The following is a 13536-nucleotide window of genomic DNA, read 5'->3' on the forward strand; positions in this document are numbered from 1 at the left end:
AGGGAAACAGAGGCACGGTCGACACTCTTCAGAACTGGGGTGAAGAAATAAAATCCTGGGCATTATCACTCCACAGAAGTGGTTTTCAACCTTTTTTTATTTCACAGCGTACTTGAACCTATAGTTAAACTTCCATGGCGTGGTTAAATTATGTTGATCGGAAAAAAAAAAAAAGAGGGCGGCGCCTGTGGCTCAAAGGAGTAGGGCACAGGCCCCATATGCCAGAGGTGGTGGGTTCAAACCCGGCCCCGGCCAAAAACTGCAAAAAAAAAAACCAAACAACAAAAAAAAGAGTTAAAACAAAATATACTTACTGTGCTTTGAACTTCTTTTGAAAATAATGTAACTCATGATCTTTAAATATTTGTGTGACACAAGGAACACCAGTGGGCACACTGGTTGAAAATTGCTGCTCTAGGACAGCGCCTGCGGCTCAAGGAGTAGGGTGCCGGCCCCATATACCGGAGGTGGCGGGTTCAAACCCGGCCCGCAGCCAAAAACTGCAAAAAAAAGAAAGAAAGAAAGAAAATTGCTGCTCTAGGACAGCACCTGTGGCTCAAGGAGTAGGGTACCGGCCCCATATACCGGAGGTGGCGGGTTCAAACCCGGCCCACAGCCAAAAACTGCAAAAAAAAAGAAAGAAAGAAAATTGCTGCTCTAGGGTTTAAATACAGTGACCAACCATCCCAGTCTGCCTAGGACTGAGGGGCGTCTCAGGACAGGGGCTAACACCAGGAGAAGTCGTTCATCCTACGCCTAAACAGACCTCCTCTTCAGCCCAAGAATCTTACAGGCCAGGGTTTACTGAAGCCCCAGATTCTCAGAAAACCTTCTCTATCTTCCATTTCTAACTTTGTGAGTTAGTCACAGTTCTCTGTAGAACCATCTGGCACATTCCAGAAACAAAAATGGCTGCCAGGCAATGCTCTCCCTCCACAGAGGGCTCTGCCCCAACTCCTCCAGAAAGTTCCACGGGCACTCATGGCAGAGCGGCTAGGGGCTGCCCCCTCCCCAGCTGGGGTGCTGTTAGGTATGTACTGGGGAGGGGGCAACAGAGAGAACACACAGGAAAAGGAGCGGCGCACCCAGCGTGTGGCAGGGGAGCCTGCGGATGGCAGTTTGGCAGGAGTTAATCAGGAGAGCCCTGTCAGCATTTCAAGGACGGGCTTGTCCTCCTGTCTGTCCTCAAGTAAACATTTGGAGCCGCCTCAAGTGTCCAAACTCACTGAATCTTTCCGGAGAATTGTCTAGGATATGTCGATGTGTCCACAGCCCTCTAACCTTTGGTGCTTTAATCACAAACCTCCCAGGGTGGTCTGGTCCAACAGCCAAGACCTTCTCACCAAAGTCATTATTCATCCCAAATGGCCAACCAGCTGGGCCATCTTTAGATTTAAATTAAAGGCTGTATTTTGCACATTGGCCCCTCCCAGCCCAACCCTGGTTCTTTTTTTTTTTTTTAATCACTGTCCCTTGTTCCTTGGGATCTGAAGGAAGGGCCTGTTAACACACACACACGGGGGCCTCTGTCACGAGCATTGCAGCTGATGTGTCTCAGTAACACGGAGCCTCAGACTAGAACGGCACCCATGCTGGGGCCTCCCGCCCTTGAATATGAATGTGCTGGCCTTGCCCGTTATACAAAATAAAGGTGGCAGAGATGAGAGGGAGAAACTTGAAGTGTAAGGAACTTTTCTGAACGCAGCAACTCCCAACCCCGGTGCAAACTGCTGTGCAGAATAATTGTCAAACTCTCACATAAACACAGAAAGAAGATAAATGTATTTTCATTATTCGCATTTGGTGCTCTTTCCTTCCACTGTTTATGCTTTAAACAATGGTTACAGTAAATACAACAGTAAAAAAAGTGTCCACACTGGACAGGGAGATGATCAAGAAGCCCGGATACACCGCAATTCCTGTCACCCCTTCACAATCACTAATGAATCTTAACTGCGGCCACGTTGCCTTCCCGTGTGAGTGATAAGCAATGATTTATTATAAAGTGTCATGAAATCGGAACGCCATACAGTAAGACACGAACTAGTGGAAAATGCTTTCCCTCTGCCCCAACCTCATTACTCAAAGATGCAGTGTCCCTTTACCAGGCCTGATTTAAGTGATTTTTGTTTGTTTGTTTTTGAGACACAGTCTCACTATGTCGATCGCAGCTCACAGCAACCTCACACTCCTGAGCTTAAGAGACTCTCTTGCCTCAGCCTCCCATGCAGCGGGGACTACAGGTGCCCACCACAAAGCCTGGCGATTTTTTGGTTGCAGTTGTCACTGTTGTTTGGCAGGCCCAGGCTGGGTTCAAACCTGCCAGCCCCGGTGTATGTGGCTGGTGCTATGGGCGCGGAGCCTTAAGTGACTTTTTTGAGCACCTACTCCTTGGCAATGGGGATTAGCCAAGTCAAGAATGTCCAGGAAAGCCTGGTGCCTAAATGCCATAGCTCTGGTCCAACTGGTGCCAGAGCTGGCCCCTGACACTGGAACTCTGCGTATTGGCCAGCCCCCAGAGGTGTGTTCCTGAGAATCATCTCGGCTCCCTCCAAAGCGGCCAGGACACGAATGCACCCGGAACATGAAACCACCAAGGGGAAGGAACCAAAAAAGCAACGCTGACAGCTTCGGCCCTCGTGCTGTCCTGCCTGGGACGTGCTCCTCCATCATTTCAGACTTAGCCAGTGGGCAGCTGAATACCCGGAAAGACCACAGGCTTCACAGACGGGCGAAAGCTGGCTCGGTCCCCGCTCCCCCGCTTTCCTCCCCAGCGGGTGGGGCAGGGGGTCCGATGGCCCCAGGTTTCCCTTGTCCTTGCATCCAGGTCCTCCACCGCCATGGCAGTTCATCGCATCCTCTCGTTCAGATTCTAAGCTCAGAGAGGACTTTCTCTGGCCAGTCAGATGCCAGCAGATGTGATGCAACGAAGGCTTGGCGAAAGCTTGCCACCCAGCTTCCTGCTGGAGGATGACAGAGACGTGAGCCGAGCCACCTCTCGGGGACAGGAAGAGGGCAGGAGGCAGCTCTTCACCCTCCTCTCCGTCCCCTGCTTCCTTCTTGAGTGGGTGTTGGATCTTGAGAGGGGGTTGGCAGAAGGGGAGACATCTATTCAGATGTTCTTACCATGCAGAACTGCTGCTGCAACCCCCCCGTGGGTGCCCCGTGGGGGCCGGGCAGCCAGGACTCACTCTCTAGTGGGAGGGAGGAGCCCAGTTCCTAATATGGGAGATGTGTTCCAATCAGGATGACTTTTTCGTTTACTGTTTTTAGAGACGGGGTGTTGTGCTGTGTTGCTCAGGCTGGCCTTCAACCCCTGGTCTCAAGCGATCCTCCCCCACCTCCGCCTCCCAAAGTGCAAAGCTCGCGGGTGTGAGCCGCGGCGCCCTGTCCACTCACCCATCATGCTTCCCCTCTCGCTGCAACCAGTACCTTCAAGTGTGTCTCATCAGGCCGCTCCCCTGACTCCTGCGTGTCCCCGCCGCAAATTCCAGCCTGGAACTCCTCCCTGAGTTCCTGTCGTCTTTCTCTAGATAGGCAGGAAGGAAAAACGGTGATTGGCGGCCTGTTCTTCTGCCGCTGAATCAATCCCACGGAAATGCATCTGACAGATTCCCCCTTTTTTTAACCTTTCACTTTGAAATAGTTTTAGACTTACAGAGAGTTGCAAAAAAGAGAGGTTATGTAGACCCTTCACCCAGCTCCCCCAAGGTAAGCATCTTCCCTAAGCACAGTGTGAATATGAAAACCAGAAAAATGACATTGATTCAGTACCAGGGACCAAGTTACAGATCTCACTGGAATCTTACCACTTTGACCGAGATGTCCTTTTGCTGTTCCAGGATCTAATTTAGGATCTCCCATGGAATTTAGTTGTTATGTCTCCTCTTCCTGTCTGTGACCAGCCCTTGAAATTTCTATATCCTCGGTGAATTTGATGCTTGTATAAACGCTGGTCTGTTCTTCTGTGGAGTGTGTCCCACTCTGGGTTTGCCTGATGTCTTCTTATGACTGGATGATGTTCTGAAGGTTTGACAAGTCTACACATGATGCCTCATATCAGGAGTTTCGTGGTGTCGACATCCCTTATCACTGACGTTGACTTTGATCATGCAGTTAAGGTAGCATCTGGCCATTTCCTTCCACATATGAGGCATGGTCATCTAGTCCTTCCCTTTGTAAAATATCATAAAACAAGAAAGTCCCACTTGGTACCCTGTTACTCTAGCTGTGTGCTTTGGAGCATACAAATTGATCATTCTCTGGACCACATACTCCTGACCTGGAAAAAAAGAATAACAACCACCTCCTTTAAGGATGCTGTAAAGATTGGTGGTCATCCAGGCAAGACTGGGCAGATGGCCCAGGAGGGACTCAAAAATGCATGCTCTAAAGAACATCTGGAACAATTTGCATACACTATTGCCAGCCCTCATACCAAAAACGAGGTATAGAATCCTCACCTATTTATGGAAAAAAAAGCCTAGAACTTAAGGATGTAAGTGACTTGCCAATCATGTTGTTGTCCTGTGTCAGAATCTCTGACTCATCAACCTGCAAACACTTTGCTGTGGTCCTCCCCACGTCACCCCAGCCTGCCCTTTTGACATCAGTAACCACTCCTGGTCCCTGAAAGGCGGGATCACACAGCCGTTAAATGTGTGGTCCCCGAAGTCAGAGAGCCCTAGACTTAATCACAGCTGAACAAACTTTATTTATTTCCTGCTGCATATTGGAAAAATAAGAGTTGTCTTGGACCGCACAGTGAATACACAAACACTAATGCAAAAACTGATAAGCAAAAAAAACACAAAGTGGGTGCATAGTTTTTGTCATATCTGACACCATAGATAAGCAAAAAATGTCCCCACAACATTGGCATGGGGCACACAGCCCACAAGCTGGACACCCCTGGTTTATTATTATTTTTAATTTTATTTTATTTCCTCTTAATTTTTTGTTAAATCATAACTGTGTACATTAATGCATTTATGGGGTATAATGTGCTGATTTTATATACAATTTGAAATGCTTACATCAAACCGGTTACTATAGCCTTCACCTCAATTATTGTGTTAAGACATTTATACTCACTTAATAGATTTGACATGCACCCTTGCAATATGCACCCTAGGTGAGGTCCCACCGATTACCTTCCCTCCACCTGACCTCCCCCCTCCTCTCCGCTCAGCCTCCTCTTCCCTTCTTCATCCTGGGCTATAGTTGTGTTTTATCTTTCATATGAAAGTGTAGGTGATTATATATTAGTTTCATAATAGTCCTGAGTACATTGGGTACTTTTTCTTCCATTCTTAAGATACTTTACTAAGAAGAACATGTTCCATCTCCATCCATGTAAACATAAAAAAGGTAAAGTCTCCATCTTTTTTAAGGTTGCATAATATTCCATGGTGTGCATATACCTTGGTTTATTAATCCATTAATGGGTCAATGGGCACTTGGGCTTCTTCCATATCTTGGCTATTATGAATTAGGCTGCAGTAAACATTCTGGTGCAAATATTTTTGTTGTAAAATGATTTTTGGTCATCTGGATATATACCTAGTAGAGGGATTGCAGAATCGAATGGCAGGTCTACTTTTACTTTGGAACATATTAGCTTGCATTCCCACCAGCAGTGCAGAAGTGTTCCCTTCTCTCCACATCCATACCAACATCTGTAGTTTGGGGATTTTCTTATGTGGGCTCCTCTTACTGGAGTTAGATGATATCTCAAAGTGGTTTTGATTTGCATTTCTCTGATGATTAAAGATGATGAGCAATTTTTCATGTGTCTGTAGGCCGTGCACCTGTCTTCTTCAGAGAAGCTTCTGTTCAAATCTCTTTCCCACAATGAAATGGAATCACTTGTTCTTTTCTTATTAGTTTAAGTTCTCTGTGGATTCTAGTTATCAAACCTTTGTCAGAAACATAACCAGCAAATATCTTTTCCCATTCTGAGGACTGTCTGCTTGCTTTACTTACTGTGTTCTTGGCTGTGCAGAAGCTTTTTAGTTTGATCAGATCCCAGTAATAGATTTTTGGTGTTGCTTCAATTGCCCAGAGGTCCTCCTCATAAAATATTCTCCTAGGCCAATTTTTTTCAAGTGTTTCCCCCGCACTCTCTCCAAGTATCTTGATAGTTTCATGTCTTAAGTTTAAATCTTTTATCCAGTGAGAATCAATTTTTGTTAATGGTGAAAGGTGTGGGTCCATCTTCTAGCAGTTGCCAGCCTATTCACCCAGCATGGTTTGTTAAATAGGGAATCTTTCCCCCAGTTTATGTTTTTGATAGGCTTATCAAAGATCAAATGTCATAAGTGGCTGGGTTCATTTCTTGGTTCTCAATCCTGTTCCATACATCTGCCTCTCTGTTTTTGTGACAGTACCATGCTGTTTTGATCACTATAGATTTATAGTATACACTGAAGTCTGGTAGCGTGATTCCTCCTGATTTGTTTTTATTTCTGAGTAATGTCTTGGCTATTCGAGGTTTTCTCTGATTCCAAATAAAATAAAGTACTATTTTTTTCCAGATCTTTAAAGTATGACGGTGGTGCTTTAATAGGGATTGCCCTAAATTTGTATATTGCTTTTGGGAGTATGGACACTGTAACAATGTTGATTCTTCCCAGCCATGAGCATGGTATGTTTTTCCATTTGTTAACATCTTCAGCTACTTCTTTTCTCAGAGTTTCATAGTTCTCCTTATAGAGATCTTTCATGTCCTTGGTTACGTAAATTCCCAGATATTTCATCTACTTTGGCACTACTGTAAAAGGAATAGTGTCCTTGACTATTCTTTCAGTTTGACTGTGGTTGGTATATATAAAAGCTACTGATTTGTAAGTATTGATTTTGTATCCTGGACACCCCTGCTTTAAATCCTAGGTGGGCACCTTTGGACAAATTGTTTGGATTCTCTTTTCCTTTCTAAGGAGTAAATAAATAAACAAAAGTTTCCAGCACAGCACATAGTAAGCATCCAAAATCATATATGTAACTAGCTATAATTATCATTTGCTCAATCAACAAATATTTATGAGGCACCCCCTGTGTGCCAGGCACTGTTGATGGCTCAGTCAATAATCACTGAATGAGGCAGAAATGTCCCTGTCCTCACTGAGTTTATGCTACAGTGGGTAAGACAGTTAAATAAGGAAACAAGTAAGTAGTGTACTATCACATCTCTGAAGCAACCTGCTGATTAAATGAACTCACCAGTGACCCCCTAAACAAGCCTGTGTCCTCATGTCTGGCTGTTCCATTGACACGGATGACTGCCTGCTCCATCTTCACATTTTAAAAACCCTACCCCCAGCTCAGTGCCTGTAGCTCAGCGGCTAGGGCGCCAACCATGTACACCGGGGCTGGCGGGTTCAAACCCGACTCGGGCCTGCCAAAACAACAATGACAACTACAACCAAAAAATAGCCAGGCGTTGTGGCTGGCACCTGTAGTCCAAGCTACTTGGGAGGCTGAGGCAAGAGAATTGTTTAATCCCAAGAGTTAGAGGTTGCTGTGAGCTGTGACGCCATGACACTCTACCCAGGGTGACATAGTGAGAGGCTATCTCAAAAAAAAAAAAAAAAACTCTACCCCTTTTTTCAAAACCTAGCTCCATCTCCGTCTATTAATTATTTTTTTCTTGATTCTCTAATTTAATTGATTAATTCCTTATGGGACCTGCTTCCCACCCCCTATAATGCTATTATTTACGTACATACTAATCACTACCCCCTAAGATCCTTCAAAGCAACCTTAACTTCCCTTTGGCAACACTGATCTACTTTTTATCACACAGTCTGTGTTCTACCTTCTTTACCAGAAGTAAGTTTGTTCCCTGAGGGCAGAGACCACACCTGCCTAATACATTTACTGGGATCCTCTATGGAGCCCAGGGCTTGGTATGAGTAGGTGTTCAAATGTTTGTTGATTGACAAACAAATACATCATCAAATGGACATATCTCAGCCCTCTTACTGACTTGGGATCCCTGGAAGGCAGTGGCTGGGCCTTATTCATTTAACCCTGGGGGGGATAACTTAGACATAGCAATATTGAGCATAATTGCTCCACCAATGACTTTGCTTGTGTTTTGGCCTGGTCTCTCTTTTGGTGTCCAATCTCCCCCCTCTTTAAATACATCCTTGCCTTCTTGGAGAATTGTTTGCTACATTGCAGGAGTTATGTGAAAGTAAAAGAAAGAATACACGTAAAGCGTTTTGGCTGCCTCCACAATGAAGTGCTTCAAAAATCTCAGGGATTGCTTTATTTGTTGCCAGTATATAGTCCCTGAATTTCCTTGGACTTATTCAAAATCCACAAGGATGGGGACATCTGCCTGTACCCTGTTATTGTTAATGATTTAATAAGGGGTTCTTACTTATTAAAAGATACTCTGAAGATGGCATTTTTCTTTCTAGTACTCATACAGGCTGCCAGGGAAAGAAGAAAAACAAAAAGCACCCAGGTGAGGCCTTAAAGTTTTATCCCTCCCTATGATGTTCCTACGAGGTCCTTCTCTTTTCTCCCAGTAACACCATTCACCAGTCCCACAAGCCAAAAAACACGAATCTTACTCTCCCAGCCTAAAGTAGACACTTTGGAAAACAGATTGGAAAATCTTTTTGGAAAAAAAGTTTATTGAAACTCCAAATGAACATGCCGTATTGTTTATGTTGCTCATGAAAAAATGTTAAACGCTATTCTAGATAAAGAACAATGACAAGTTTTTAAACAGCATACACACAGTACAAGGGTCCCCAATGATGGTTCTTTACAATGAAATGTAATTTCCTCATTTTCATATAATAATTTCCATCTAAAAGTTGACTGATTAAAACACCTAGTTGTGGGTGGCACCTGTGGCTCATGGAGTAGGGCTCCAGTCCCATATGCCAGAGGTGGCGGGTTCAAACCCAGCCCCATCCAAAAACTGCGAAACAAAAACACCCAGGTGTACAACAGAGAATAAAGGATTCACATTTTTATAAATCATATGTATCAAATTTGTCTTAGAAATCTTATCTATTGGATACACAATATGCCAGACTACAGCAATAATTATTTTGCTGAAAATGTCTGGGCTGACCTCGATGACTTAGAATGCTTCAGTATCTCCTGCCTCTGTGCCCCAGCCACACTGGCTTTCTTTTAGATCCGTGAACAAGTCAAATTCCTTCCAGCCCAGGGTCAAATATTTTGAGACCTCTCCTAAGAATTTGCTTTGTTCAATTCTTTATCTGGATGACTTAGTGTACCTAGTTCCTCAGATCTTGGCATAACATACTCTTCCTACGGAAGGCCATGATGACCCTTCCTCTTCTCCAAGATACACCCAAGCACAGGTGCAAACGAGACTAGACCCCCGCCTGGTTATTCTCCCTCATACTCTTTTCCATTGTAATGTTTTTATCATTTCTGTGAATGTCTGCCCAAGTTCAGTTTCCTTGCTACACTATACCCTCCAGAAAGCTAGGTATGATTTCAGTCTTGATCATCACCTACTGCAGGAGGCACCCAGATAGGATACGAGAGGCATTTGTGGAAGGAATGAATCACTCTCCTGGTAGTGTCTGGAGAACCTAGAGGAGAAGAACTGAGGAAGCAGGTCAAAACTGAGGATGGGTAGAATTAAAGTTTCTCCAGAAAGGGCAGCCTGCAGTTAAAGACCCAAACTGTATTCAAGAAGAATAGCCAAGGCAAGACAAGAATGTTCTCATCAAGTGTCAGAACAAAGGGAAGTCAGTCACCCCGATGAGACAGCGCAGCCTCAGATGGTTGATAATCTGTTCAGGGAAGGAGTCAAGGCCAGTGGCTTAGGGCTGAAACTGTGAACGGTGTGAGACGCTTAAGAAGACCTACTTTACATGACCCAGGGCTGAACTTAGAGTTGAAAGGAGAGTCTGAGCCCTAACACTACCCCCAATCAGAAGAACCTCAGTGACTTCTGTAAAATGGATATAGAACCCTCCCTCCACCAGAGGACAATAGGGTATTAAGGAGTTTCTTGTTGAGGGTGTATGTCATGGTCCTTTCAGGAGTCCTCAAACCACAGCCCGCGGGCCACATGAGGCAGTGTGATTGTATTTGTGCCTGTTTTGGTTTTTTACTTCAAAATAAGATATGTGCAGTGTGCATAGGAAATTGTTCATAGTTTTTCTTTTAAGCTATAGTCCAGCCCTCCAACGGTCTGAGGGACAGTGAACTGGCCCCCTGTTTAAAAAGTTTGAGGACTTGGCAGCGCCTGCGGCTCAGTGAGTAGGGTGCCGGCCCCATATGCTGAGGGTGGCGGGTTCAAACCCTGCCCCAGCCAAACTGCAACAAAAAAATAGCTGGGCGTTGTGGCGGGCGCCTGTAGTCCCAGCTGCTCGGGAGGCTGAGGCAAGAGAATCGCGTAAGCCCAAGAGTTAGAGATTGCTGTGAGCCATGTGACGCCACGGCACTCTACCGAGGGCAGTACAGTGAGACTCTGTCTCTACAAAAAAATAAATTAATTAAAAAAAAAAAAAAAGTTTGAGGACCTCGAGAGAGGGAAGGAGGGAGAGGGGCGGGGCCTTGGTGTGTGCCACACCTTCTGAGGGCAAGACATGATTGCAAAAGGGACTTTACCTAACAAATGCAATCAGTGTAACCTGGCTTATTGTACCCTCAATGAATCCCCAACAACAACAAAAAAAAAAAGTTTGAGAACCTGTGTAAGGTTTCCTGCTCAGTTTTTTCAAAAAGCTTCTACTCAGATGTGAGCTCTGCTTGTTCTTTGTGTTTTTGTCAAGGCGTGTTTACTCTGTTAGATGAGCTTCCCTGTCCACCCTCCATAAACCAGATGCTGCTTGAAGAGAAGAAACTTTTTTTTTTTTTGAGACAGAGTCTTATTTTGTTGCCCTGGGTAGAGTGCTGTGACATCACAGCTCATAGCAACCTCAAACTCTTGCGCTCCAGAGACCTGTTACATTAGCCTCCCATGTAGCTGGGACTATAGTAGCCCACCACAACACCAGCTACTTTTTGGAGACAGGGTCTCGCTCTTGCTCAGGCTGGTCTCAAACTCCTGAGCTCAAGCGATCCACCCATAATAGACTCCCAAAGTGCTAGGATTACAGGGGCCAGCCACCATGCCCACCCGAAAAAAACATGTCTTCTTACCATAATTCTGTTGGACCCAGGATGGCCCACAGATTAAATTGGGGCAAGAAAAGTACTGGCCTTCAGGGGTCTGATGCATGAAAGAGGACCATGGGATTATAAATCTACTACCAGGCTACTTGTGATCCCACCACAGGGATCCGCTCCTTGGAAGCTCCCTGACTTTATTCCTGTATATATCACAAAAGAGACGCTTGATAAATATTGAATGAACAGATGTATGAATGAATGAATCTGTCTTTGGTAGGCATAGCAATAAAGAAAAAGAAATTTAACTTTGTCTTCTAGACTTTGAATGCCTCTGCCAACAACTAAATATCTTCCAGGGAGGGCAGATGGCGGCCTGTACAATGCACAATTTAATCTTCAGAAAATGGAACAACTTTGCCAGCAAACTCCATTTTTCTCTAGGAACACATTGTCAATAACATGTGCTCTCAAATATGTGGTGAAATTGATGACTGGGCCCTGATTTATGGAAACAACAACAAATTAAATGATTACCTTTCTTTTTCCTAGCTTGGGGTCCTTCAGACCAGCCATGAAATTTTTTTTTCTGTGTTCTAATATTAGAGGAGGTCTAATTAAAATGCTTCATTGTGTGATTGTGCGCAGAGTGGAGGAAAGAGAGCAAAATGTCCAGGGTATATTCATTTAAAACTAGGAAGGAAAAAGCCACTTAAGTGATAATGAAGATTAACTTAGGCTTTTTCTTCCTCACATAAAAGCAGATATTGAGGGAATCTTTCATACAAACACTTTTGTGGCCATTAATTTGGTCTATTTATAGAAAACTTTTTTGCTTTTGGACAGACTTAAGCCTTTGGATTTGAGCGAAAATAAGTTAGGATCAGGAAGGGGTGCTCAGAGAAATGGGATTCTCTAGACCAGGGGTCCTCAAACTGCGGCCCGCGGGCCACAGGAGGCGGTGTGATTGTATTTGTTCCCGTTTTGTTTTTTCACTTCAAAATAAGATATGTGCAGTGTGCATAGGAATGTGTTCATAGTTTTTTTTTTTTTAAACTATAGTCCAGCCCTCCAACAGTCTGAGGGACAGTGAATTGGCCCCCTGTTTAAAAAGTTTGAGGACGTGGGCGGCGCCTGTGGCTCAGTCGGTAGGGCGCCGGCCCCATATACCGAGGGTGGCGGGTTCAAACCCGGCCCCGGCCAAACTGCAACCAAAAAATAGCCGGGCGTTGTGGCGGGCGCCTGTAGTTCCAGCTACTCGGGAGGCTGAGGCAAGAGAATCGCTTAAGCCCAGGAGTTGGAGGTTGCTGTGAGCTGTGTGAGGCCACGGCACTCTACCGAGGGCCATAAAGTGAGACTCTGTCTCTACAAAAAAAAAAAAAAAAGTTTGAGGACGCCTACTCTAGGCAGTAACCATACTAGATATTTGGAATTATTCCTAAGGATTACAGCCTTGTTTGGAAAGAGTTCTCATCCTAAGACCACTCCTTCTAGAATGATGGTTCTGAATTTGTATTTGGGTCAAGAACTTTTCTGAGAATCTGGAAAGAGCCACAGATTCTCTACGAAAATCCAGTGTACATTCACCACTTCATAAACACACACCTACAGAAATACGAAATTTTGCTTATCGTATCATCTCATCTTTGCCATAAACTTGAACAACTTCAGTGACAATTGCTCCCCAGGCTTCGCCCTTCTTGTGACAATCATCCAAGATTCAGGCCTGCTTGAATTAGAGGGCCCTTGGTTTCCTTAGGTCACAAAAGTTCTTAACTGTCTCAGGCTGTGGACTTCTTCAGCTACCTTGTCAAGTCCATGGAGCCCTTCTCAAAACTATTGGGGTTAGGGCGGGGTTTGTTTTGTTTTGTTGAGACAGGGTCTCACCCTGTCATCCTGGGTAGAGTGCAATGGCATCATAGCTCACAGAAAGCTCAGACTTATGGGCTCAAACATTCCTCTTGCCTCAGCTTCCTGAGTTGCTGGGACTACAGGCACCCACCACTCCGTCAGGCTAGTTTTTCTATTTTTAGTAGAGATAGGGTTTCACTTTGCTCAGGCTGGTCTCGAATTTCTGATTTCAAAGGATCTCCCACCTTGGCCTCCCATAATGCTGGAAGCTACCATGCCCGGCCAAAACAACTGTTTTTAAAGACATGAAGTAAAATACTTAGGGCTGAAAAAAATCATTAAAATACAGTAATCAAATATTAAAGAGACCAATTTGTGATATAACAATATATAAGCTTTCTCCACATTAAATAGTAGGACCAGTACTATGGCTAATCAGTGCTGCAATTTCAAAGTAATAATGAGCATACATAATCTTGCAAGCTATTTGCAACAATTATAATGTGACATTAAATATCTGTGACATTTTGGTTAAAATATTGGTGATAAAAATCACAATGCTGCTACTAC

The 13536-nt window shown here is 44.5% G+C and overlaps 1 protein-coding gene across 1 annotated transcript in view; it reads left to right on the top strand.

The window, feature by feature from the left end:
* TSHZ2 (teashirt zinc finger homeobox 2) overlaps window positions 1-13536 on the top strand; it is a 456942-nt gene that overhangs the window by 421110 nt on the left and 22296 nt on the right. The gene's annotated exons all lie outside the window — the stretch shown is intronic.

Source organism: Nycticebus coucang, chromosome 21 (genome assembly GCF_027406575.1).
Source record: "Nycticebus coucang isolate mNycCou1 chromosome 21, mNycCou1.pri, whole genome shotgun sequence".
Classification (NCBI taxonomy): Eukaryota; Metazoa; Chordata; class Mammalia; order Primates; family Lorisidae; genus Nycticebus; species Nycticebus coucang.